The sequence below is a fragment of the Salvelinus fontinalis genome, chromosome 18 (genome assembly GCF_029448725.1).
Source record: "Salvelinus fontinalis isolate EN_2023a chromosome 18, ASM2944872v1, whole genome shotgun sequence".
Taxonomy (NCBI): domain Eukaryota; kingdom Metazoa; phylum Chordata; class Actinopteri; order Salmoniformes; family Salmonidae; genus Salvelinus; species Salvelinus fontinalis.
In genome coordinates, this window is record NC_074682.1 from 18,805,749 (window position 1) to 18,831,093 (window position 25,345).

General features: G+C 44.3%; 1 protein-coding gene and 1 pseudogene across 5 annotated transcripts in view; both read left to right on the forward strand.

The window, feature by feature from the left end:
- The window catches only part of magi1b (membrane associated guanylate kinase, WW and PDZ domain containing 1b), a 197,325-nt gene that overhangs the window by 18,079 nt on the left and 153,901 nt on the right, over window positions 1-25,345 (forward strand). The gene's annotated exons all lie outside the window — the stretch shown is intronic.
- Window positions 6,566-12,625, forward strand: LOC129815112 (glyoxalase domain-containing protein 4-like; annotated as a pseudogene).

Consider the following 25,345-nt stretch of genomic DNA (forward strand, 5'->3'; position numbering starts at 1 on the left):
TTTCAGGCCTACCTTCAAACTTAGTGCCTCTTTGCTTGATATCATGGGAAAATCAAAAGAAATCATCCAAGACCTCAGAAAAATGTATTGTAGACCTTCAAGTCTGGTTCATCCTTGGGCGCAATTTCCAAACGCATGAAGGTACCACGTTCATCTGTACAAATAATAGTACGCAAGTATAAACACCATGGGACCATGCAGCTGTCATACCGCTCAGGAAGGAGACGCGTTCTGTCTCCTAGAGATGAATGTACTTTGGTGAGAAAAGTGCAAATCGATCCCGGAACATGTTTGGAGGAATGTTATGTTTGGAGGAAAATGGGGCTTGCAAGCTGAAGAACACTATCCCAACCGTGAAGCACGGGGGTCGCAGCATCATGTTGTGGGGGGGCTTTGCTGCAGGAGGGACTGGTGCACTTCAAAATAGATGGCATCATGAGGAAGTACAATTATGTGGATATATTGAAGCAACATCTCAAGACATCAGTCAGGAAGTTAAAGCTTGCTCGCAAATAGGTTTTCCAAATGGACAATGACCCCAAGCATACTTCCAAAGTTGTGGCAAAATGGTTTAAGGACAACAAAGTCGAGGTATTGGTGTGGCCATCACAAAGCCCTGACCTCAATCCTATAGAAAATTTGTGGGCAGAACTGAAAAAGTATGTGCGAGCAAGTAGGCCTACAAACCTGACTCAGTTACACCAGCTCTGTCAGGAGGAATTCACCCAACTTATTGTGGGAAGCTTGTGGAAGGCTACCTGAGACATTTAACCCAAGTTAAACAATTTAAAGGCAATGCTACCAAATACTAATTGAGTGTATGTAAACTTCTGACCCACTGGGAATGTGATGGAATAAATAATAGCTGAAATAAATCATTCTCTCTACTATTATTATCACATTTCACTTTCTTAAAATAAAGTGGTGATCCTAACTGACCTAAGACAGGACATTTTTACTCTGATTAAATGTCAGGAATTGTGAAACAGAATTTAAATGTATTTGGCTAAGGTGTATGTAAACTTCTGACTTCAACTATACAGTAGGCTTTACATTAGTCCGTGACTCTGTCTACTAAGTACCTTAGACTTGCTATGGAAAATATGCAGGCCATGTTCCTCTTAAAGCAGAGAGATGGCAGCCCAGCTTCACTAATCTATGAACACAGCTGAGGGAGTTGCAGGAGATGTGCATGTTAACCATGGATGAAAGTTGGTGTGCGTAATGGTGACTCTTGTAGAGGTGACTGTATAGTCAGATTATATTTTATCCAGTGTTGCGCTCTGCTTTGCCTCGTTCCTTCTCTTGGTTATTACCAGGGGTTGGAACCAAAATGATTTTCCAATCGTTTAGTTTTGAACCACTTTTTTTTGTTCTGTTCCAACCAGCAAAATAAAGTTCTGAACTGGTTCGAACCCAAAAAAGTAGCTGTTTATATTGTTCCTTTTTTAACCTGTGAATTTGACTGTTTAAAAAAAAAAACATTTAGCTAAATAAATTACTTTGTCATTCAGTGCAGATAGAGCAGGCAATCTAGTTGCTTATCTGCTTGATGGACAGACAAGTGTAGCCAACGTGTGAGATGTACAGGTGGGGAGAGAGCAATATACTTGAGGAGCAGGCTTGTTGTGACACGCATTATCTGAATTAGGACCACAGAATTACCTTTTTGTATTAATAAATCAAACGTGAAACATGATATCTGGGCCTATAGTATCCTTAACTAGTATTGAAAAAGTTGTTCCATTCTAATTAAAATGAATCGAAAGGACAGTAATTGTGACATTTAATTGATAATGCCTGAGAAGCCGGTGTTTGGGGGATATATTGGCACGGGTGTTGTTAGGCCCGAGAATATATCTCCTCCAACCACCGGCTTCTCGGGCATAATCACTTTTATACAATGGGTTACCAACATGTTCAAATAATGAGTATTATATTTTAATATTTTTATTTATTTTTATTAATTTATTCATACTATTTCATCTGGCTGGTCGTTCGTTCTATCGGTTCGGTTGCCAGAGGCATGGCCCAGTCGTTCAGTCTTTTTGTTCTGTATCTATGGATGCGCGACCCTGTCGTTCATTCCAAGTACTCCATTGCCATATTGTCTGGCAACGTTCTTAGCCCTTGCTAGCCAACTACGGCTAACTTACAGTCAAGGCAAACAGTGTAGCTAGAATAACAACGAAGTAGCTGCATTTGTTTTAAGCTATTTTCTAGTGACATTTATTTGGATACAGCCATAACAATGAGCTAATGATGTGCGATTTCACCTGGCATAGTAAATGTGCTCTCTTGTCAGGACGCTTTTGTTCAGAGGAGCTAGCCAACAACACCGCTAACACAATCACTTCAAACTGAAGCTGGAAAAACTAGCTTTACTTCGTCTCGTTTTACTTGTTTTCTATTGATATTTCTTTGTATATATCAATAAAAATTATGCTGATTTCATGATTTTGACTGGCTTACTGTCTCCTCACTCACGACACATTCATTACTATGGGATATCTGGAGATCGAATTTGAATATTGAAACAATGTTGCAAATGTCAGACAGATATCCAGATTTTTACAAATCTCCTCTGTTAAACTAAATGGTAGTCTAAGAGAATGTCTAGATGCTTTTTATAGTGGAGATCAAGTTCATAAATTGCCTGGCTGGGCTGATGAGACAGTGGATTGCGCAGTCAGATGGAAGAGTAGGTATTTTAATGTCATAGATTTAGCAGGTGGTCTCGTGACCATTCAGGATTAGACCCACCAAATGTATAAGAAAGTATTATCACTATTATGCCAAATCAGATTGTTTAGTCCATTTGAGGGAGTTTAGCTCTTCGAGAGGAAGACAGAACACATCCATCCTTATTGTTTCCATCCGTCATGGCTGTCATGCAGCTCTTTACACAGTCCTGGTGTAGGAGGATGAAGCGTGTGGACTGGACTAGGAGCAATTATACATGGGAAGCCATTCTTTCCCCAGAGGGAAAATCATTTCAAAGAAGCCAATGGTAGACTACTGGTTTTCCAAACAAATGATGTCATGCTTTTCAAACCAAAATATTACCATCGTAAAAGGAGTGGAGGAAAATGAACTGCTTTGTTCTTCCTGTCTGAAGTCCAGACTCTAGACCACAGGCTGCCCTCTGTGTGTGGCCTAACTGCATGCAAATATCGTCCTGGCTTTGACCGTCTGCCCAAATTATTACCGGCCAAAAGTCACAAACAAGCTTATAAAATGGGTCTCTGCTCTGCTTTCATGTGTTTCTGTTCTACATTTATTCTGCATTCGTCTAACTTGGCTGATGGGTTTCATATTCACTGGTTTATTTCTAAGCTCTGGGTAGCTGGCCTCCATTTACCCCACCTCTGGAACGTAGCTTCAGACCGGTCCTCCACATAGCACCTTGGATGGAGTAGTCTAAATAGAGGGGATATGAGCATCCTCCTGGTCACTGTCGTGACTTTACTTTCATTATTCTGATGACTGTTAATTATCGAATCAACTAACTATGTTTAATTGTTACCCGATTTTAAATGAATCATGTAACAATTAACTCATTAGGAATTTGGAGCACCACAAGCGGTTGTTTTAAAGCGTTCCGATCTCACGAATTAAACTCGAAAGGTCTTTACCTATCACATCCATAAAACAGTCAACGTATTAATCACAACCTTTTATCATATCATCATTCTGAATAGTCATTTTATTGATCATTATCACTTATCATAGGATCATTCTGAACAGTCGTAACCTTCTTGGATCTGCAAAATCCCTAGCCTAGCGGACTGACAACATATGGCGGCTTGTTTCTCACACACACACACACACACACACACACACACACACACACACACACACACACACACACACACACACACACACGGCTGAAGACGAGCGAGGGCAGAGAGAGACAGGATCTATTGTTGTGGTCTATTTATCCAGGTTTGTTCTGCCTAGCTAAACACTAGCTGTACCCAGGGATATTTCTGGCTACCTGCATACACAGACTGAGAGCTAAACGGCCAGAGGTCAACGGTCACGCCTTTGTCACAAACCGGCTCAAAGCCCGTAACAAAAGGGAGACAACGTGGAGATAAGGAATAACAAAATATATTTATTAACTAGGTACAATATACAATGGTGTGTGTAATCAGTAGTGTAAGTGAGTGTGTTGCATGCATGAATGTGATAATGCAGGGTGTTGAAAGGTGCCAAAGCAAACAACCAAAAACCACCAAGATACACAACAACATCTGTAAAGGTGTCTGCATGGAGAGAGTCTCCTCCATGAATGGAGAAGTGGTGTATTTATCCTGGGAGACACCCGGCCCAGGTGTTTCCCATGTAGCTGACGATCCTCCCAACTCCGCCCACCGGCATCCTAATAAGGAAACAAGAACAAAGAGAGAATATGGCAGACAGAGTGGGAGGGTCGTCACACCTTGTTCAGACTACGTAGAGTTAGGAGACCTACGTTGATTATTAATCAAGGTCATTTTACGATGCTCTGTAGAAATGTGGTCCTAACATTTATTTGCATGAATAGCTAACATGTTACCTGGTATGGCATGTAGAAAATATTAATACATAAGACATCTTTTAATTAAACTCCAGCATGTATTCAGCTGCTGTCATTTATTTGTGGTTGGGACCATTTCAGACCTACTGTATTGAATGTGCTGGTATGATCTCTATGTCCGGTGGGGTTCTGGTATCAGTTGGTGTCAGTGTAGCTGTGCTAGGGCAACGCCTAGGTAACTCAGGCCTGTCTGAAGAGTTTTACCACACTATACCAGGAGCTGAGATGGATCAGACAGTCAAAAACCACTCAGTACTGTGTGTGTGGTACAACAGCTCTGCTGGGCAGTGCAGTGAGTGCACCCCTCTCCCCCCCTCTCTTCCTCTTGTCAGCTCTCCGTTGATCCGTGAAGGGAATGTGTTCTGTCAGAGCTCGTGTTGTGAGCTCTACAAAACACAGCTCCCTCTGAAGGTGTCTGTCTGCTTCCTTTCCCCTCACTTTGGTTGGCTGTGGGAGAAATGACAGGGTATAGGACCTGTGAGCTACTGAGGCACAGGATGACATGTGGGTAGAGTAGACATTTACTCAATTACACTCAACATTTACTATCTCTCTCTCTCTCTCTCTCTCTCTCACTCTCTATGTGTGTGTCATGCTGGGAGTGTTTGGTGCATGCTGGGAATTGTATGTGTGAGTTGTCTGGAGTTAGATCGCCTGTTTTTTTTTCTTATTTCCTTTTCTTGGTGGTTTGCCTTTTTTACGCATGATTAAGGTTATTATTTTTCTTTTTGTGGTTGAATTAAGTATATTGTATTTCTTGTCGGAATTTCCCTGGTTTTGGCGGGGATGGCGACCCACATGGGGACGCCATCCCTGTCACTTCGGCACGGCTTTAGGTGTGTTACTGAAACCACTGTCACTGTGGAGGAGTTTCTGGTCGCCAAAGGAGAGGAGGTAGGCTTTGTAAATGTTTCTTATGCGTCGAATGTACCGTTGTTTATTCCCAATGAGCGTGAGTTATTGCGGTTTGAGAAATTAACAAGTTCTGTTGAGATTGTTGGGTTGCAAACACCCGGCTCTGAAACGGGTTATGTCGTTTCAAACACCCGGCTCTGAAACGGGTTATGTCGTTTCAAACACCCGGCTCTGAAACGGGTTATGTCGTTTCAAACACCCGGCTCTGAAACGGGTTATGTCGTTTCAAACACCCGGCTCTGAAACGGGTTATGTCGTTTCAAACACCCGGCTCTGAAACGGGTTATGTCGTTTCAAACGCCCGGCTCTGAAACGGGTTATGTCGTTTCAAACGCCCGGCTCTGAAACGGGTTATGTCGTTTCAAACGCCCGGCTCTGAAACGGGTTATGTCGTTTCAAACGCCCGGCTCTGAAACGGGTTATGTCGTTTCAAACGCCCGGCTCTGAAACGGGTTATGTCGTTTCAAACGCCCGGCTCTGAAACAGGTTATGTTTCGGCAACAGGTGTTTGTTTTTGGACTCACCGGATCCGACTTTGGAGGTATTGTTTAAAGTCAAGTATGACAACAGACTGTATATGGCTTATGCTAGTACGGGTAGTCAACACTGTTTTGAGTGTGGGGATGTTGGCCATAAGCGACATGCTTGCCCGAAAAGGGAGAATGCGGAGGGAGGGACACAGGTGGTCCTCGTAACACCTGGGCCCACTGATGTAGGGAGAGGTGGGCCGACAGTGGTAGAGCAGCCACAAGCACCTGTTGCTGAGGAACAAGTTGTTTGTGTTGAGGGTACTGAGTTACAGCTTGTACCAGAAGGGAACATAGTGTATGTTATGCAGCAGAAAAATATTGTTGTTGGAGGTAAGGATGGATTTTGGGAACCATTTCCCCAGACTGGTGAGATGCACAGTACGAGTGATGGGGTTCAGGTGGAGCTAGTCTCCCTGGTAGTGGAGGAGATGCCCGGTATGAGTGATGGGGTGCAAGTGGGGAGTGTTCAGAGGGATGTGGCTGAGGGGAGTGAGGGGTCTGTAGCCTCAGTTGAGGAGGATCAGTAGAAGGATATGGACATCTCTTTTGATACAATAGCAGCTGGTGACGACTATATTTACAATCTAGAGGTGGTAAATGGGTTCCTGGATCAGACTTTTGGTAAATCTGTCAAATTGGCATATTTCTTTGATGTTGATAAGTTTGTGAGGTCAGCTGTGGTGTTACAGAAGACTGTGGGGTTAGATCAGTTGATTGTGAAGAAGCGTTTCCGCTTGAGGAAATGTGTACTGCTGTTACGGCAGCAGAAGGTAGTGGGAAACGTGGTCAGGTTAAGAGAGAATTAAAACAATAATAATGACCATGCATCAGGGTGTTTTTTCTCGTTCTTGTTTCTCTACTGTTTCTCCTTTCTCTTTTCTATACAGCAATCAATTGCAAGGATTCTTAATCAACGTAGACAAACTGAGCGTGATATACAATCGTATAGTACACAGCAAACTCACATGGATTATTTTGGCTTTGAGGCGAGCCTTGCATTTCATTTTCAAAGTGGGTGACAGAAGCTAAACGGCCACCTTTTACCGAGATGTGCTCGGCATGAAGATTTTGCGTCGCAAAGAGTTTGAGGCAACTTGTAAGGGCCCTTATGATGGACAATGGAGCAAGAAAATGGTCGGCTTTGGGCCAGAGGATGATGACTTTGTGGATGAACTGATCTACAATTATGGTGTGGGAGAATATCGCAGAGGCAATGACTTCTTCGGTTTCACTCTGCAGTCTAGCAAGGCTGTCAGCAATGCTCAGCGGCTTGGTTGACCCCTCACTGAGGTTGGAAAGGGCCACTATCTGGCTGAGGCTTCTACCCGGTGGACAAAGAACAGCCTCCCAATGATACTGTACAGAAGGTGAATCCGGCAGGGTCTGACCTGCAGAAATCAATACACTGCTGCTCCTCCCTTCTGGGGATGAAGGTGAAAGAGAGCAATGAGGAGAAAAAGACTGCTGATGGGATTCACAGACACTCATTGTAAACTACAGCTTCACAACATTGTTGGGACAGTAGATCATGGGACAGCCTTCGGGACGATAGCATTCTCCTGTCCACGTGAGCAGTTGGCAGATCTTGAAGCCTTTTTAAAAACTGTATTTTTTTATTCCACCTTATATTTAACCAGGTAGGCCAGTTGACAAGTTCTCATTTACAACTGCGACCTGGCCAATATAAAGCAAAGCAGTGTGACACAAACAACAGAGTTACTCATGGAATAAACAAGCGTACAGTTAATAACACAATAGAACACAATAGAACATCTGTACACAGTGTGTGCAAATAAAGTAAGGAGGTAAGGCAATAAATAGGCCAATAGTGGCAAAGTAATTCCAATTTAGCAATTTACACTGGAGTAATATATGCAGATGAGGATGTGCAAGTAGAAATACTAGTGTGCAAAAGAGCAGAAAAAAACTAAAGCAAATATGGGGATGAGGTAGGTAGGTGGTTTGGATGGGCTATTTACAGATGGGCTGTACAGCTGCAGCAATCGATAAACTGCTCTGATAGCTGACACTTAAAGTTAGTTAGGGAGATATAAGACTACAGCTTCAGTGATTTTTTTGCAATTCGTTCCAGTCATTGGCAGCAGAGAACTGGAAGGAAAGGCGGCCAAAGGAGGTGTTGGCTTTGGGGATGACCAGTGAGATATACCAGCTGGAGCGCGTGCTACGGGTAGGTGTTGTTATCGTGATCAGTGAGCTGAGAACGCGGAGCTTTATTTAGGAAAGACTTTTATAGAGGACCTGGAGCCAGTGGGTTTGGCGACGAATATGTAGCGAGGGCCAGCCAATGAGAGCATACAGGTCGCAGTGGTGGGTAGTATATGGGGCTTTGGTGAGAAAATGGATGGCACTGATAGACTACATCCAGTTTGCTGAGTAAAGTGCTGGAGGCTATTTTGTAAATGACATCGCCAAAGTCAAGGATCAGTAGGATAGTCAGTTTTATGAGGGTATGTTTGGCAGCATGAGTGAAGGAGGCTTTGTTGCGAAATAGGAAGCCAATTCTAGATTTAACTTTGGATTGGAGATGCTTAATGTGCGTCTGGAAGGAGCGTTTACAGTCTAGCCAGACACCTAGGTATTTATAGTTGTCCACATATTCTAAGTCAGAACCGTCTAGAGTAGTGATGCTAGTCAGGCAGGTGGGTGTGGGCAGCGATTGGTTGAAGACTATGCATTTCATTTTACGAGCATTTAAGAGCAATTGGAGGATACGGAAGGAGTGTTGAATGGCTTTGAAGCTCGTTTGGAGGTTTGTTAAGTGTCCAAAGAAGGGCCAGATGTATACAGAATGGTGTCGTCTACGTAGAGGTGGATCAGGGATTCACCCGCAGCAAGAGCGACATCATTGATATACAGTTGAAGTCGGAAGTTTACATACATACACTTAGGTTGGAGTCATTAAAACTCGTTTTTCAACCACCACACATTTCTTGTTAAAAACTATAGTTTTGGCAAGTCGGTTAGGACATCTACTGTGTGCATGACACGAGTAATTTTTCCAACAATTGTTTACAGACAGATTATTTCACTTTATTCACTTTATCACAATTCCAGTGGGTCAGTTGATGTCATGGTTTCTCTCACCTCTCTCACCTCCTTCACTCACACACTCACCTCTCTCACTCACACACTCACCTCTCTCACTCACACACTCACCTCTCTCACTCACACACTCACCTCTCTCACTCACACACTCACCTCTCTCACTCACACACTCACCTCTCTCTCTCTCTCACCTGTCTCTGTGTGTCAGTGGTGACACCACATCACCCTGCTCTTCTGTAGGACTGATCAGCCTCTCATTTCCTGTTTGCTGGAGAGGGGATTATTGCATTCTCACCCCCCCACAACCCTCTCTCTGTCTCACTCACACCCCTCTCTCTGTCTCACTCACACCCCTCTGTCTCACATACGTACCCCTCTCCCCCTCACTCACCACTCGCTCTCACACACTCACCCCTCTCTCTCTCTCTCTCTCTCTCTCTCTCTCTCTCTCACACTCTCACCTCTTACTCACTCATCTCTCTCTCACTCACTCATCTCTCTCTTACTCACCTCACTGACCTCACCTCACTCACCTCTCTCTTACTCACCTCTCTCACTTAACCCCTTCTCTCTCACCTGTCTCTGTGTGTCAGTGGTGACACCACATCACCCTGCTCTTCTGTAGGACTGATCAGCCTCTCATTTCTTGTTTGCTGGAGAGGGGATTATTGCATTCCCCCCCACATCACAAAATGTTCCCCCATACCCACACTGCCTGGGTGTGCCCTGTTGTGATTGGTGGGTTGGTGTATTCATTCTAATGAGAGACATCAGTGTCAGCAGAGGACAGCTACTGGGAGATTAGATTCTCTGCCACTGGGTGAGGAGTGGTGTGTGTCTGTGTGGTCGTGTGTGCGGTCCTGCAGGCTTTCTGTGTGATTGATGCAGTGCATCCTCAGTTGTGTCGGCTGCAGAACGTCGTCTGCATAATTGTTCCCTCCCGCCGTTTGGCGAGGAGCAGAGAATCCACACTGACACTACTGACAGGAGACTACAGTACTCCTCCTGCTCCCTCCTCTCTGCCTCCTTACTTACCTCTCCCCTGTGCTTCCTAATAACGTTCAGACTTTTTTCATTTCTGATCTGTTTTCCAGCTAGCAGTATTCTGTACATCCTGTTTTTGGAGAGAGCAGTGGGAACTTGTTTTATTATTTATCAGCACAAGACATTTTTACACTTCAGTCATTTAGCAGACTCTCTTATCCAGAGCGACTTACAGTAAGTAAGTGCATCCAGTTTCATACTCAAGTCAAATCAATAACTTAGCTTTCGTTCCCTTGTTTGATAAAACAATGATGTTAATATGTTTCTATCCGGAGGCCAATTCACTTCTATTTGATGTTTGGAGGTAAGCCGCAATATCAACAACTTGACGTTAGCAGCTCAGAAACACTCTCATCCTCAGATGTAGTGTTAAGACAGTGCTGGGACTCAATGCCCAGCTCTGAGACAGTTTATTAGGCCTGCAATGCAGAGAAGCAGAGCGGAGGAAGGTTTTACAGACACTCTGGGTTTTAGTGATGTTTTCATGGACGATGCATTTTTGTTGGCAGTTCAGGTTGAGCAGAGCAGTCATAAAAAGTGAGCTGAAGTCTTGGCGATGGTGTTTTGTTTTTGGGCAAGGCAGCCGTGTCTGTTCTTGGGCAAGGTTTTGCGCGAGTGAGTCCCATTTTGTGGTAGTGTCTGTTTTGGGTTAGTCAGTTGTGTCTGTGGTAGAGTCTGTTGTTTGGGGAAGCCAGCGGTAAAGCAGTGGTTAATAGCTCATTAGTCATAGCGGGCTGGCACCCAAACACTATTGGAACAGATGGACACCCAGATCCCTGTGGAGGGAGCTGGAGCGGCCACAGTGGAATCCCACAGCCACACACACTTGGGACACTGGGCCACAGCTCAACTCCTCTCTCTAGGATTCACAATGTTTAGCCTAGATGTGGTTCTGCTTTGAACTGTAAACCATGGACTGCGAACTAACATGTTCAAATCTCATATTTCAAACTGCTGCTGTGCAGTCAAACTGCTGCTGTGCACTGATTTGACTGGGTAAGAGAACCTGTTATATCCTCCCCCAGAGAAGCCCATCCCTGCGTGTTTTAACAGAGACCTGGATCATGGATTTCTTACTGTAACTGGTAGAGCAGCAGCTTCCTGGATACCCTCAGCCTCACTATCATGTTAATATTAAGGCAGGTTCTTTGTAAACGCTGTGCCCTCCCTGCCTTCATCACAACCAAATGCTTTAGATTCCTGTCCCTGTCCCAGACCTGCTCAGGCTCTGCTGTCTGACAGTCATTCAGGGTGCTTGCCTGGCTCTCTGCCTCTGGCTCAACTGTACTTTATCTCAGGAAGAAGGCCTTCTTACACTGAACCCTCCTATTACTGATTGATTTTTGTTGACCGTAACGGCATGGCATCTGTTTTGGCTCTTGTCGGCTCATCTCAATGCTGATGTGAAAGGGGTCGTGTGTGATGTATCACTGTAGTAGACAGTGACTTGACAATGGGGCAGTATACAGTGTGTGTGAGGGAACAGGGATGTGTGCTGTGAAGTATGTAGCATAGGATCTGATTACAGTGTGTGTCTGTGGCTAGTAATACTCTCTCCCAGGGGGGGATTGTGAACAGAAATCGGCTCTGGCAGTTCTGAAACACTGGACCATTTTTTTTTTCTTGAGGCCCCCATTTATTAGCCACAATTATCATTCTAGCACAAAAAATATCAAGTTAGACAGGCTCACTAGGCTAAAAATGGACCAGCCCATCTCTCTCGCTCTCTCCCTTCATCTCTCTTTCTCTCCCTTAGTCTCTCACTCTCTCTTCATCTCTCTTTCTCTCCATTTGTCTCTTTCTCTCTCATCTCTCTTTCTCTCTGTTAGTCTCTCTCTTCGTTCATCTCTCTTTCTCTCCCTTCATCTCTCTTTTCATCTCTCTCTCTTTTCATCTCTCTCTCTCCCTTCATCTTTCTCTCTCTCCCTTCATCTCTCTCTCTCTCTCCCTTCATCTCTCTCTCTCTCTCCCTTCATCTCTCTCTCTCTCTCCCTTCATCTCTCTCTCTCTCTCCCTTCATCTCTCTCTCTCTCTCCCTTCATCTTTCTCTCTCTCCCTTCATCTCTCTCTCTCTCTCCCTTCATCTCTCTCTCTCTCTCCCTTCATCTCTCTCTCTCTCTCCCTTCGTCTCTCTCTCTCTCTCTCCCTCCGTCTCTCTCTCTCTCTCTCTCTCTCCCTTCATCTCTCTCTCTCTCTCCCTTCATCTCTCTCTCTCTCTCTCTCTCTCCCTTCATCTCTCTCTCTCTCCCTTAGTCTCTCTCTCTCTCCCTTAGTCTCTCTCTCTCTCCCTTAGTCTCTCTCTCTCTCCCTTCATCTCTCTTTCTCTCTGTTAGTCTCTCTCTCTCTCTTTCTCTCCCTTAGTCTCTCTCTCTCTCTTTCTCTCCCTTAGTCTCTCTCTCTCTCTCTCTCTCTCTTTCTCTCCCTTAGTCTCTCTCTCTTTTCATCTCTCTTTCTCTCCCTTAGTCTCTCGCTCTCTCCCTTCATCTCTCTTTCTCTCCCTTAGTCTCTCGCTCTCTCCCTTCATCTCTCTTTCTCTCCCTTAGTCTCTCGCTTTCTCTCCGTTAGTCTCTCTCTCTCTCTCCCTTAGTCTCTCTCTCTCCCTTAGTCTCTCTCTCTCTCCATCTCTCTTTCTCTCTGTTAGTCTCTCTCTCAAATTTCAAATTCAAATTCAAGCTGCTTTATTGGCATGAAAAACATTGTGTCAATATTGCCAAAGCAACAATGTATACAATATACATTGTAATAAAATTATAAACAATGACAAATAACAATATAGAATGGCAGTAAATAATAATACAAAATTAAATATAAAAATAGTAACAATAAAATGGTAAGTCAATAATCGAATGTAATGTAATAAAAAATGAATCTATAACTAACTTAAAACTAAATAACGGTCATCTTCACCATTACATCGGTACTACAACTACTATCATCATTACCACTACTACCACCACCATCATTAAACTGCTATCATTACCATTACCACCCATACCATTACTACTTGGAATGATAAACAACAATAATAATAGTAATAACAATAATAACAATAACAGTCATAATAAGTAAGTTACTGCTTACTATGCAGATGTTATTATTCAGTGTCCCTCAGGCTATGGCAGGCAAATACATATTTGGCTGCAAGAGGAGCCATTGCTCCTTCACCCATGAGTATTTTTAGTTTTTCCTCTGGGTTTAATAAGTTAAAATTTGGAATAAATGTAGACATTTCTGTGAATAATGAATCTCTTGGTGAGGAATATTTATCACAGTAAAGGAGAAAGTGCATCTCTGTTTCTACATCCCCTGTCGTGCAGTGACCACATACACGCTCCTCTTTGGGTAGCCATGTCTTTTTATGTCTGCCGGTTTCTATTGCCAATCGGTGGTCACTCCGATTGGCAATCGGTGGTCACAGCCTGTACTTGGTAAGGATCTGTCTCTGCTTCGTATCTCTGACAGAGTAGAGATATTCAGCCAATTCATATTCTCTGTTTAGGGTCAGATAGCAATTTAGTCGGCTTTGGGATTTTGTTTCGTTTTTCCAATGTTGTATATATGAGTCCTTTGATTGGTTCATGATTTTGTTTATTGGAATTCTTTCTGAAGCAGTCCAACACCAGCTGACTGAGAGGGCTCGTTTCTGGGCTCAGCTCTTGGGTTTGAAGTGCTTTAAATTGCAGACTCGAATTTGGACTTGAATTTAGATGTAGCCAAAATTTTTATGATCTTTTCTGTATTTTCATTATTACTGGAAAGCGGCCCAATTCTGCCCTACGTGCATTAGTTGGTGTATTTCTCTGGACTTGTAGGATTTTCCGACAGAATTCTGCATGTAGGGCTTCAATTGGATGTTTGTCCCACATTTTAAAGTCCAGTTTATTGAGTGGCCCCCAAACCTCACTTCCGTAAAGAGCTATTGGTAGGATTACACTGTCAAATATTTTGGTCCAAATTCTAATTGGGATGTTGATTTTGAATAATTTCATTTTTATTGCATACAATGCTCTGCGGGCTTTTTCTTTGAGTGCATTCACTGCCATATTAAAGTTTCCCGATGCAGATATGGTCAGACCAAGGTAGGTGCAATTTTTTGTGTGTTCAATGATGGTGTTGTTCAGGGTGAATTTATATTTGTGTTTCTGACATCTGTTTTGTTTTTGGAAAATCATGATTTTGGTTTTTGGGAAATTTACTGCCAGGGCCCAATTATGGCAATATTGCTCTAGAATATTAATGTTTTGTTGAAGACCTTCTTTGGTTGGTGATAGAAGTACCAAGTCATCAGCATATAGCAGGTATTTCACCTCTGTGTCAAATAGTGTGAGTCCTGGGGCTGGAGAATTGTCCAACATGTCTGCTAATTCATTGATATAAATGTTGAAAAGATTTGGACTCAAACTACAGCCTTGTCTCACACCTCGACATTGTGAAAAGAATTCTGTTCTTTGGTTTTTGATTTTTATTGCACACTTGTTTTCTGTGTACATACATTTTATTAAGTCATACACCTTACCACCAAGCCCACTTTGGAGAATTTTGTAGAATAGCCCTTCGTGCCAAATAGAATCAAATGCTTTTTTAAAGTCAATAAAGCAAGCAAAGATTTTGCCCTCTTTTTTTTGGTGGACGTGTTTATTAATTAGTGTGTGTAAGGTGTATATATGGTCAGTAGTGCGATGGTTAGGGAGAAAGCCAATTTGACATTTAGTTATTACTTTTTTTTCTTGAAGAAAGGTTTGAATCCTTGAATTCAAAATGCTACAGAAAACCTTTCCCAAGTTACTGTTTATACAAATTCCCCTGTAATTATTGGGGTCTGATTTGTCTCCACTTTTGTGGATAGGAGAGATGAGCCCCTGGTTCCAGACATCAGGGAAGCAGCCAGAAGTTAAAACCATGTTGAACAATTTAAGCACAGCATTTTGCAACTCAGGTGTGCTGTTTTTCAGCATTTCATTTCTGATGTTGTCTAGACCACAAGCCTTCTTTGATTTAATAGATTTGAGCTTTTCATTTAGTTCTTGTTGGGTTATTGGGTAATCTAATGGATTTTGGTTGTTTTTAATGACTGATTCAAGGATGTTCAATTTTTCTTTAATTTCTAATTGGTTCTGTTTTAAGTCTTTTTGTGGGATGTTTTTGTATAGATTATCAAAATAAGTTTTCCAAATTCCTACATCTTGTATGGCTAAATCTTGTGGCTTTGTTGTGCTTAAATTGTTCCACATGTCCCAGAACTGATTTTGGTCAATTGCGTTTTCAATTTCATCAAGTGTCTTGTTGGTATAATTCAGTTTCTTGCGTTTCAGTGTATGTTTATACTGTTTCAGAGTTTCAAAGTATTCATATCGTAGCTCTGGGTTGTTTTGCTGCTTATGTTTTTTGTTTGACATTTGTCTTAGGTGTTTTCTAATTGTTTTACATTCATTATCAAACCATTTGTCAGAAACATTTTGTTTTTTGTTTCTGATGTTGCATTTCTTTGTTTTTCTCAAATTTGCTTTCGATGCTGCTTTTTGGAATAAGCAGTAGAGTAGCCGAATTGACACCATCTTTATTGTTTTGGTATTGTGAGTTATTGAAAAACTGTATAGAGTTCATCATTTCATTTGAGTTCAATGTTTCAATGAATCTCTCTGCACTGTTTGGAGCCCATCTGTATGATTGGTTTATGTTGTAGAGTTTATTGGGCAGTTTTTTTGAATGAATATTGCCGGTTAATTTCTTCAAAAACACATTGATCTGACTGTGATCTGACAATGGTGTCTGTGGTCTGACAGTGAATGCACTAATGGAGGAGGGGTCAATGCCCGTGATGGCATAATCGACTACACTTGTCCCAAGAGCTGAGCAGTAAGTAAACTGACCTAAAGAGTCCCCTCTGATTCTACCATTAAGCATGTACAGGCCTAAGGCTCGACAGAGATGCACTTACTCCTTCCCATTTTTGTTCAGGATTTGGTCAGGACTGTTTCTATTATTTATAATAGGGCTGCTGTACAAGGAGGGGTGACCAAATATGTGGTGGTTACCTCCCGCATCAGTGTAGTCAGGCTCAGAACCTGTTCTTGCATTGAAATCTCCACAAAGAAGCACTTTACCCTCTGCATGAAATGTAATGATTTCTGTATGGAGATAGTCAAAAAACTGATCATCATAATATGGTGAATCTGAAGGAAGAGCATAAGCTGCACATATGTACACGTCATTATCACAATAGATTGTACCTTTGTTAAGTTTTAGCCAAATGTGACTGGTACCTTTTTTCATTTCATTCAGTGCCAAGTCCTGCTTATGCCAAATGATGATTCCACCTGAGTCTCGGCCCCGTTTAACATTTTTATGTTTGATTGATGGTAGTAAACTTTCTCTATAGCCTGAGGGACACTGAGTATCTATGTCTCCACGACACCATGTTTCCAGTAGGATTATGATGTCCTGTCCCTGGATGTTTTTAATAAATTCTGGATTTGTTGTTTTATAACCAAAATGTGAAGAGTAAAGGCCCTGGATATTCCAAGAGCTGATAGTTAATGATCTCATTTATAATAAGTGATATTCACTGGTTTGAGTAAAGTACATTGAAGAAAAAAAAGAAGATTTTATTTATTTATATATATATACACACACACACACACACACACACACACACACACCATTATATATAATTATTATTATTATACCGGTGCCAATAAAATTAAGAATAGTTGTAAACAAATTAATAGGAATGGAATAAGACTGCACAAAAAATAAGTACAATGGAATCTGCAACCCTGTGTGTGTGTGCGTGTGTGTGTGTGTGTGTGTGTGTGTGTGCCCGTCTAGTTCAGTAGTCTGCATATTAGTTGCAGTAGTTGGCGCACCTCTCATATCTCTGACTGTTCTAGGTGTCTCTAGCCAGAGGTTACCTCAGCATATGTAGGCTGATGATCTGAATGATACATGGTGTGGACTGCATCATGTGGTGTACTTCTCTGAAGGACAGTTTTCTGTCCGACCCTGGAGTAGTGGTCAGAGCTGTGTTGTGATGGGCCAGGTCCAGTAGATCTGTGTTGTGATGGGCCAGGTCCAGTAGATCTGTGTTGTGATGGGCCAGGTCTAGTAGAGCTGTGTTGTGATGGGCCAGGTCTAGTAGAGCTGTGTTGTGATGGGCCAGGTCTAGTAGAGCTGTGTTGTGACGGGCCAGGCCCAGTAGAGCTGTGTTGTGATGGGCCTGGTCCAGTAGATCTGTGTTGTGATGGGCCAGGTCCAGTAGATCTGTGTTGTGATGGGCCAGGTCTAGTAGAGCTGTGTTGTGATGGGCCAGGTCTAGTAGAGCTGTGTTGTGATGGGCCAGGTCTAGTAGAGCTGTGTTGTGACGGGCCAGGCCCAGTAGAGCTGTGTTGTGATGGGCCTGGTCCAGTAGATCTGTGTTGTGATGGGCCAGGTCCAGTAGATCTGTGTTGTGATGGGCCAGGTCCAGTAGATCTGTGTTGTGACGGGCCAGGTCCAGTAGATCTGTGATGGGCCAGGTCCAGTAGAGATGTGTTGTGATGGGCCTGGTCTAGTAGAGCTGTGTTGTGAAGGCCCTGGTCTAGTAGAGCTGTGTTGTGATGGGCCAGGTCTAGTAGAGCTGTGTTGTGATGGTCCAGGTCTAGTAGAGCTGTGTTGTGACGGGCCAGGCCCAGTAGAGATGTGTTGTGATGGGCCTGGTCCAGTAGAGCTGTGTTGTGATGGGCCTGGTCTAGTAGAGCTGTGTTGTGATGGGCCTGGTCTAGTAGAGCTGTGTTGTGATGGGCCAGGTCCAGTAGATCTGTGTTGTGATGGGCCAGGTCCAGTAGATCTGTGTTGTGACGGGCCAGGTCCAGTAGATCTGTGTTGTGACGGGCCAGGTCCAGTAGATCTGTGTTGTGATGGGCCAGGTCCAGTAGAGATGTGTTGTGACGGGCCAGGTCCAGTAGAGCCGTGTTGTGACGGGCCAGGTCTAGTAGAGCCGTGTTGTGAAGGCCCTGGTCTAGTAGAGCTGTGTTGTGATGGGCCTGGTCTAGTAGAGTTGTGTTGTGAAGGCCCTGGTCTAGTAGAGCTGTGTTGTGATGGGCCAGGTCCAGTAGATCTGTGTTGTGATGGGCCAGGTCCAGTAGAGCTGTGTTGTGATGGGCCAGGTCCAGTAGAGCTGTGTTGTGATGGGCCTGGTCCAGTAGAGCTGTGTTGTGACGGGCCAGGTCCAGTAGAGATGTGTTGTGACGGGCCAGGTCCAGTAGAGATGTGTTGTGATGGGCCAGGTCTAGTAGAGCTGTTTTGTGATGGGCCAGGTCTAGTAGAGCTGTGTTGTGACGGGCCAGGTCCAGTAGAGCTGTGTTGTGACGGGCCAGGTCCAGTAGAGCTGTGTTGTGACGGGCCAGGTCCAGTAGAGATGTGTTGTGATGGGCCAGGTCTAGTAGAGATGTGTTGTGATGGGCCAGGTCCAGTAGAGATGTGTTGTGATGGGCCTGGTCCAGTAGAGCTGTGTTGTGATGGGCCTGGTCCAGTAGAGCTGTGTTGTGATGGGCCTGGTCCAGTAGAGCTGTGTTGTGATGGGCCTGGTCTAGTAGAGCTGTGTTGTGATGGGCCAGGTCTAGTAGAGCTGTGTTGTGATGGGCCAGGTCTAGTAGAGCTGTGTTGTGATGGGCCAGGTCTAGTAGAGCTGTGTTGTGATGGGCCAGGTCTAGTAGAGCTGTGTTGTGATGGGCCTGGTCTAGTAGAGCTGTGTTGTGATGGGCCTGCTCCAGCAGGGCCGTGTTGTGATGGGCCTGCTCCAGCAGGGCCGTGTTGTGATGGGCCTGCTCCAGCAGGGCCGTGTTGTGATGGGCCTGGTCTAGTAGAGCTGTGTTGTGAAGGCCCTGGTCTAGTAGAGCTGTGTTGTGATGGGCCTCTCTCTCTCTCTCTCTCTCTTCATCTCTCTTTCTCTCTGTTAGTCTCTCTCTCTCTTCCTCTTTCTCTCTGTTAGTCTCTCTCGCTCTCCCTTCATCTCTCTTTCTCTCCGTTAGTCTCTCTCTCTCTCTCTTCATCTCTCTCTCTCTCTCTGTTAGTCTCTCTCTCTTCCCCTTTCTCTCTGTTAGTCTCTCTCTCTCTCTCTTCATCTCTCTTTCTCTCTCTCTTCATCTCTCTTTCTCTTTGTTAGTCTCTCTCTCTCGCTCTCTCTTTCTCTCTGTTAGTCTCTCTCTCTCTTCCCCTTTCTCTCTGTTAGTCTCTCTCTCTCTCTCCATCTCTCTTTCTCTCTCTCTTCATCTCTCTTTCTCTCTGTTAGTCTCTCTCTCTCTTCCCCTTTCTCTCTGTTAGTCTCTCTCTCTCTCTCTTCATCTCTCTCTCGCTCTCCCTTCATCTCTCTCTCTCTGTTAGTCTCTCTCGCTCTCCCTTCATCTCTCTTTCTCTCTGTTAGTCTCTCTCTCTCTTCCCCTTTCTCTCTGTTAGTCTCTCTCTCTCTCTCTTCATCTCTCTCTCGCTCTCCCTTCATCTCTCTCTCTCTGTTAGTCTCTCTCGCTCTCCCTTCATCTCTCTTTCTCTCTGTTAGTCTCTCTCTCTCTCTCTCTCTCTCTCCATCTCTCTTTCTCTCCGTAAGTCTCTCTCTCTCTCTCTTCATCTCTCTTTCTCTCTGTTAGTCTCTTTCTCTCTTCATCTCTCTTTCTCTCTGTTAATCTCTCTCTCTCTCTTCCTCTTTCTCTCTGTTAGTCTCTCTCTCTCTCTCTCTCTCTCTTCCTCTTTCTCTCAGTTAGTCTCTCTCTCTCTTTCTCTCTCTCTCTCTCTCTCTCTTCCTCTTTCTCTCTGTTAGTCTCTCTCTCTCTCTCTTCATCTCTCGTTCTCTCTGTTAGTCTCTCTCTCTCTCTCTTCCTCTTTCTCTCCGTTAGTCTCTCTCTCTCTACCTGCTGATGATAACATTTCTCTCTTTTTGGGGAGGGGCGTTGTTTTATTTATCGAGACCATGATAGATCACTCTGACTTGCCTTCATTACAGGTAATATATTTGAATCCCCATTCGAAGAATGCAAACTCTGTATTTAGGCTCCAGAGAGAGAACTGTACTGTCAACTACGGTTTGTTTACATTTTGCTTTTGCATACTCTGTCATTATTGGAGACTAGGGCCAGGAATTTCCAGGGACCTCAGCATTCGATGTTATCACAATACTTAGGTGCCGATACGATATGTATGGTGATTCATACATTTATATGTATTGCAATTCGATACTGTGATTTTATTGCAATTTTACGTTCCAAACAGATTGCTCACTATGTGTCTGCTGCAGAGAGATGAGAGAGCATGATAAAATTTAGTTTTGATTAGTCAGGGAAATAAAATTGCTGAAAGCCATTTGTCTCATTCTTAACAAACAAGATGGAGAACAAGCTATAGGCTGAAAAATACCTGGCGCAGGTACAGCCGACTAGCTCTAGCTAGTCTAACAGCAGCAGCTGTTTTGTTACAAATCGATAGTTGGAGTCAAACTATCGATGTTATAATGTTGCGATATGTAACTGTATCGATTATTTTCTCATCACTGTTGGAGACGACATCAAACAAACCATAACTGAATTTTGTTTATGTCCAAGCCTAAATGAGAAGCAGACTCTGACTGTGATGTCTGAGAATGGGAGACAGGCATGACCGGCCAGCGTTGATCTAGTCAATGGGATTTGGGAATAGGAGGAGGAACTGCCAACTTGCTTTTTATTAACTTTGATGTAGCAGGAGATCGAGTGGAGGAGACGGAGACAAAGAGAGACAGATAGGTGGTTAAAGGGATAGAGAGCGGAAGAAAGAGTCAGGGCTATGCTACACATGCGATTGAACCTGCTCTGGAGGAATGTGGGTGGTCAGATGTCATCATCCACCAATGCAGACATTTTTAGCCTCTGGGCGGCCTAAGAGCTTTGGTTTCTCTCGGTGTGTGTGTGTGTGTGCACTTCCATAGTACTTTACAAATGTCTAGTCATACAACTCTACATGACTTTTGAGGGATGGACAGACAGGAAAGGAAGTGACCTTTTTGACTGGCAATATTTATCCATTCTGCAGCGATACATTTCAAAGAGTTATGGACACAGTTAGATCAGTGAAAATGTATAAAATATGTTTGTCAGTTTGGCGATGCACCACCATGAAGTGTCAGAAATGTGTAGAATCAGATGCAATCTGGGTTCACAATCATAATGACTGTCAAAGTCATCAAGATATAGCCTAAATACACTATCTAAAAAAGAAAGTATGTGGACACACCTTCAAATGAGTGGATTCGGCTATTTCAGCCACAGCTATTTTGTCGTATGGTTATGCAAGGTTGTGATAACACGCAGCATTCCATCCTGCCTCCCATGCTGGAGAGAAAATGAGAGATTAGAGTCAAATTCATAGTGTTTATCTTCTTTTCATCTAACAGTCCCCTTCTCTCCACCCCCTCCCATATTTTTCCCCCTCTTCTCTCCATCTTCTGTGTTGCATGACCTATTGTGGGGGTCCTAAATGAGCTCTGGCCCATCCACATGCAATGGCTCAGACCCCTGTACCCCCTAGTGAACACGACAGAGCAAAGAGAACCACACGCTCAGGAGGTTCCTCCCTTTTGCTCATTAGTACAGGTAGCCTGCCCTACCACAAGCCACAGCCACACACTACATACTGGGTTTGGCTCTGACTTGCCTGTCTGAGTTGCTGGGCAGCTGCAGTCTCTGGGAGGAAACTAGAGCAGCGTGGAGCCATATGGTGCCCCAGTGTGCTGTGCAGTCAGTGGAACAGGAGAATGTGATGTTGAGCAGGAATAACAGAGTGGACATGGAACAGCCAGCCAGGACTGGAGAGGGAGTATAACACTGATAAAGGATTATTTTTCTTTGTATTCATTCAGGCCAGGAACCTTGTGAAATGTCTGGGCTGGGGTGTGTTAGAATCCTGTCAGGATTGTGTTTATTAATGGACAGGACTGGGGTGGGGGTGTCCAGCTCCTCTAAAGTACAGTACATATCTTTCTGCAGGGTCTGGGCTTATGCAAGGATTAGCACCAACAACTGTCATACGCTTTGGTTTTTGTGCTCCATTGCGTTTGTACATTAATGTCAGTGTCAGATTCCCTCAGCATGATCAGCCGTCTGACCCCAATGAGACAACCGTGAGTGTGTACAGAGAGGGGTCAGCGGTTCAACGGTGTAGTCCTGAGACAGTGTGTCCTGCTGCAGTAATTGCATGTGTAAATGATCCCAGTGCTCTGGCCCCTTCTGGAGACATATCAGACACACAGCCGAGGAGCCCAGCAGACTGATGGAGTGGAAGATAGCATAGCTATCATTCTTGTCTTTGTGTGTCAAGATGTCTGTCCAGAGAAATAAGATGAGGGCTAGAATTAGTGGTCACTGATGGTTATATACAGCTTCATGTACACATTGTACAGCTGTGTGTGTGTGTGTGTGGGGGGGGGGTTGGATGGGTCGTGTCTCTCAATACCCCAGGGTCCCGCTGGAGACCCGCCTCCCGCCACGCCCCCCCAGAGCTCTAGTTGCTATGATACTCTTAGGGGCAGGATTGATGTTAAAGATGGTAAAGGTGTCACCAGGCTTAATTGATGGCTGAGGAAAGCCGGCCCCAAGCCAGGCAGCGCATGCTATCACCAGAGGCACAGCACAAACAAATCAATCAATCAATAGGCATCTCTCCAGCCTCTCCCCATCTCTTACCCAAAGTGCACAAAGGGGTATTTCCCATAGAAAACAACCACATTGGAATACTCCTCTATCCCGGTTGAAATGTAATTAGAAGATGTTTGAGAACGCAAATGTCATGCTTATCGATCAGAGAGTCAGCGCAAACATTAGCCTACAGGCCAGTCCCTCAATTTAACAACTCATTAAAGAGTCTCATTAGAGGCTTGTACTGTTGTCTTCAGGGCAGAGACAGAGAGTTCTTAGTACAGTCATCTCGTCTGGCCTGGTCTGGTCTGGCCTGCATGCTTTTAGTCATTTACAGATCTCTAATGAACAGTGTGTGTTACTCTTGTTCCAGGCTGGGGTGAACAGTAGGTTGTATTGCAACTCATCTCTAACTATTCACACCCTCTTACTTTTTCCACATTCTGTTGTGCTACAGCTAGAATTTACAGCTAGAACTGGCCTACACACAATATCCCATTAATGTCCAAGTGGAATTATGTTTTTAGAAATTATTACAAATTAAAAGCTGAAATGTCTTGATTAATAAGTATTCAAGACCTTTGTTATGGCAAGCCTAAATAAAAATGTGCTCAAGTCACAAAGTTGCATGGACTTAGTTAGTTATTAAAGTGACTATGCATAGATGACAACATAGAGAAGCAGTGGTGTAAAGAGGGGGGGGGGGGCAACGCAAATAGTCTGGGTAGCCATTTGACTAGATGTTCAGGAGTCTTATGGGTTTGGGGTAGAAGCTGTTTAGAAGCCTCTTGGACCTGGACTTGGCTTCCCGTGCGGTAGCAGAGAGCACAGTCTATGACTAGGGTGGTCGGAGAATTTTTAGGGCCTTCCTCTGGCGCCGCCTAGTATAGAGGTCCTGGATGGCAGGAAGCTTGGCCCCAATGATGTTCTGGGCCGTTCACACTACCCTCTGTAGTGCCTTTTGGTCGGAGGCTGAGCAGTTGCCATACCAGGCAGTGATGCAACCAGTCAGGATGCTCTCGATGGTGTAGCTGTAGAACCTTTTGAGCATCTGAGGACCCATGCCAAATCTTTTCAGTCTCCTGAGGGGGAAAAGGTTTTGTCTTGCCCTATTCACGACTGTCTTGGTGTGCTTGGACCATGATAGTTTGTTGGTGATGGGGACACAACGGATCTTGAAACTCTCAACCTGCTCCGCTACAGCCCCGTTGGTTGAGAATGGGGGCGTGCTCGGTCCTCTTTTTCCTGTAGTCCACAATCATCTCCTTTGTCATGATCACGTTGAGGGAAAGGTTGTTGTCCTGGCACCACACGGCCAGGTCTCTGACCTCCTCCCTATAGGTTGTCTCATCGTTGTCGGTGATCAGGCCTACCACTGTTGCGTCATCGGCAAATGTAATGATGGTATTGCTGTCGTGCCTGGCCGTACAGTCATGAGTGATCAGGGAGTTAAGTAGGGGACTGAGCACGCACCCCTGAGGGGCCCCTGTGTTGAGGATTATCGTGGCGGATGTGTTGTTACTCACCCTTACCACCTGGGGGCGGCCCGTCAGGAAGTCCAGGATCCAGTTGCAGAGGGAGGTGTTTAGTCCCAGGGTCCTTAGCTTATTGATGATCTTTGAGGGAACTAGTGTGTTGAACGCTGAGCTGTAGTCATTGAATACCATTCTCACATGGGTGTTCCTTTTGTCCAGGTGGGAAAGGGTAGTGTGGAGTGCAATAGAGACTGCATCATATGTGGCTCTGTTGGGGCGGTATGCAAATTGGAGTGGGTCTAGAGTTTCTGGGGTGATGGTGTTGATGTGAGCAATAACCAGCCTTTCAAAGCACTTCATGGCTACAGATGTGAGTGCTACGGGTCGGCAGTCATTTAGGCAGGTTACCTTTGTGTTCTTGGGCACAGGTACTATGGTGGTCTGCTTAAAACATGTTGGTATTAGATTGGACAGGGAGAGGTTGAAAATGTCAGTGAAGACACTTTCCAGTTGGTCAGCGCATGCTCGTAGCACACGTCTTGGTAATCTGTCTGGTCCTACGGCCTTGTGAATGTTGACCTATTTAAAGGTCTTACTCACATCGCCTGCGGAGAGCGTAATCACACAGTCTTCCAGAACAGCTGGTCCTCTCATGCATGTTTCAGTGTTATTTTCCTTGAAGCGAGCATAGAAGTAGTTCAGCTTGTCTGGAGGATCTGGGCAGCTCTCGGCTGTGATTTATTTTGTAGTGTATAATGGTTTGCAAGCCCTGTCACATCCGACGAGTGTCAGAGCTGGTGTAGTATGATTCGATCTTAGTCCTGTATTGACACTTTGCCTGTTTGATGGTTCGTCGGAGGGCATAGTGGGATTCCTTATAAGATTCCGGGTTAGTGTCCCGCTCCTTGAAAGCGGCAGCTCTAGCCTTTAGCTCAGTGTGGATGCTGCCTGTAATCCATGACTTCTGGTTGGGGTATGTACATACGGTCACTGTGGGGATGACGTCATCAATGCACTTATTGATGAATTCAATGACAGATGTGGTGTACTCCTCAATGCCGTCAGAGGAATCCCGGAATGTTTTCCAGTCTGTGCTAG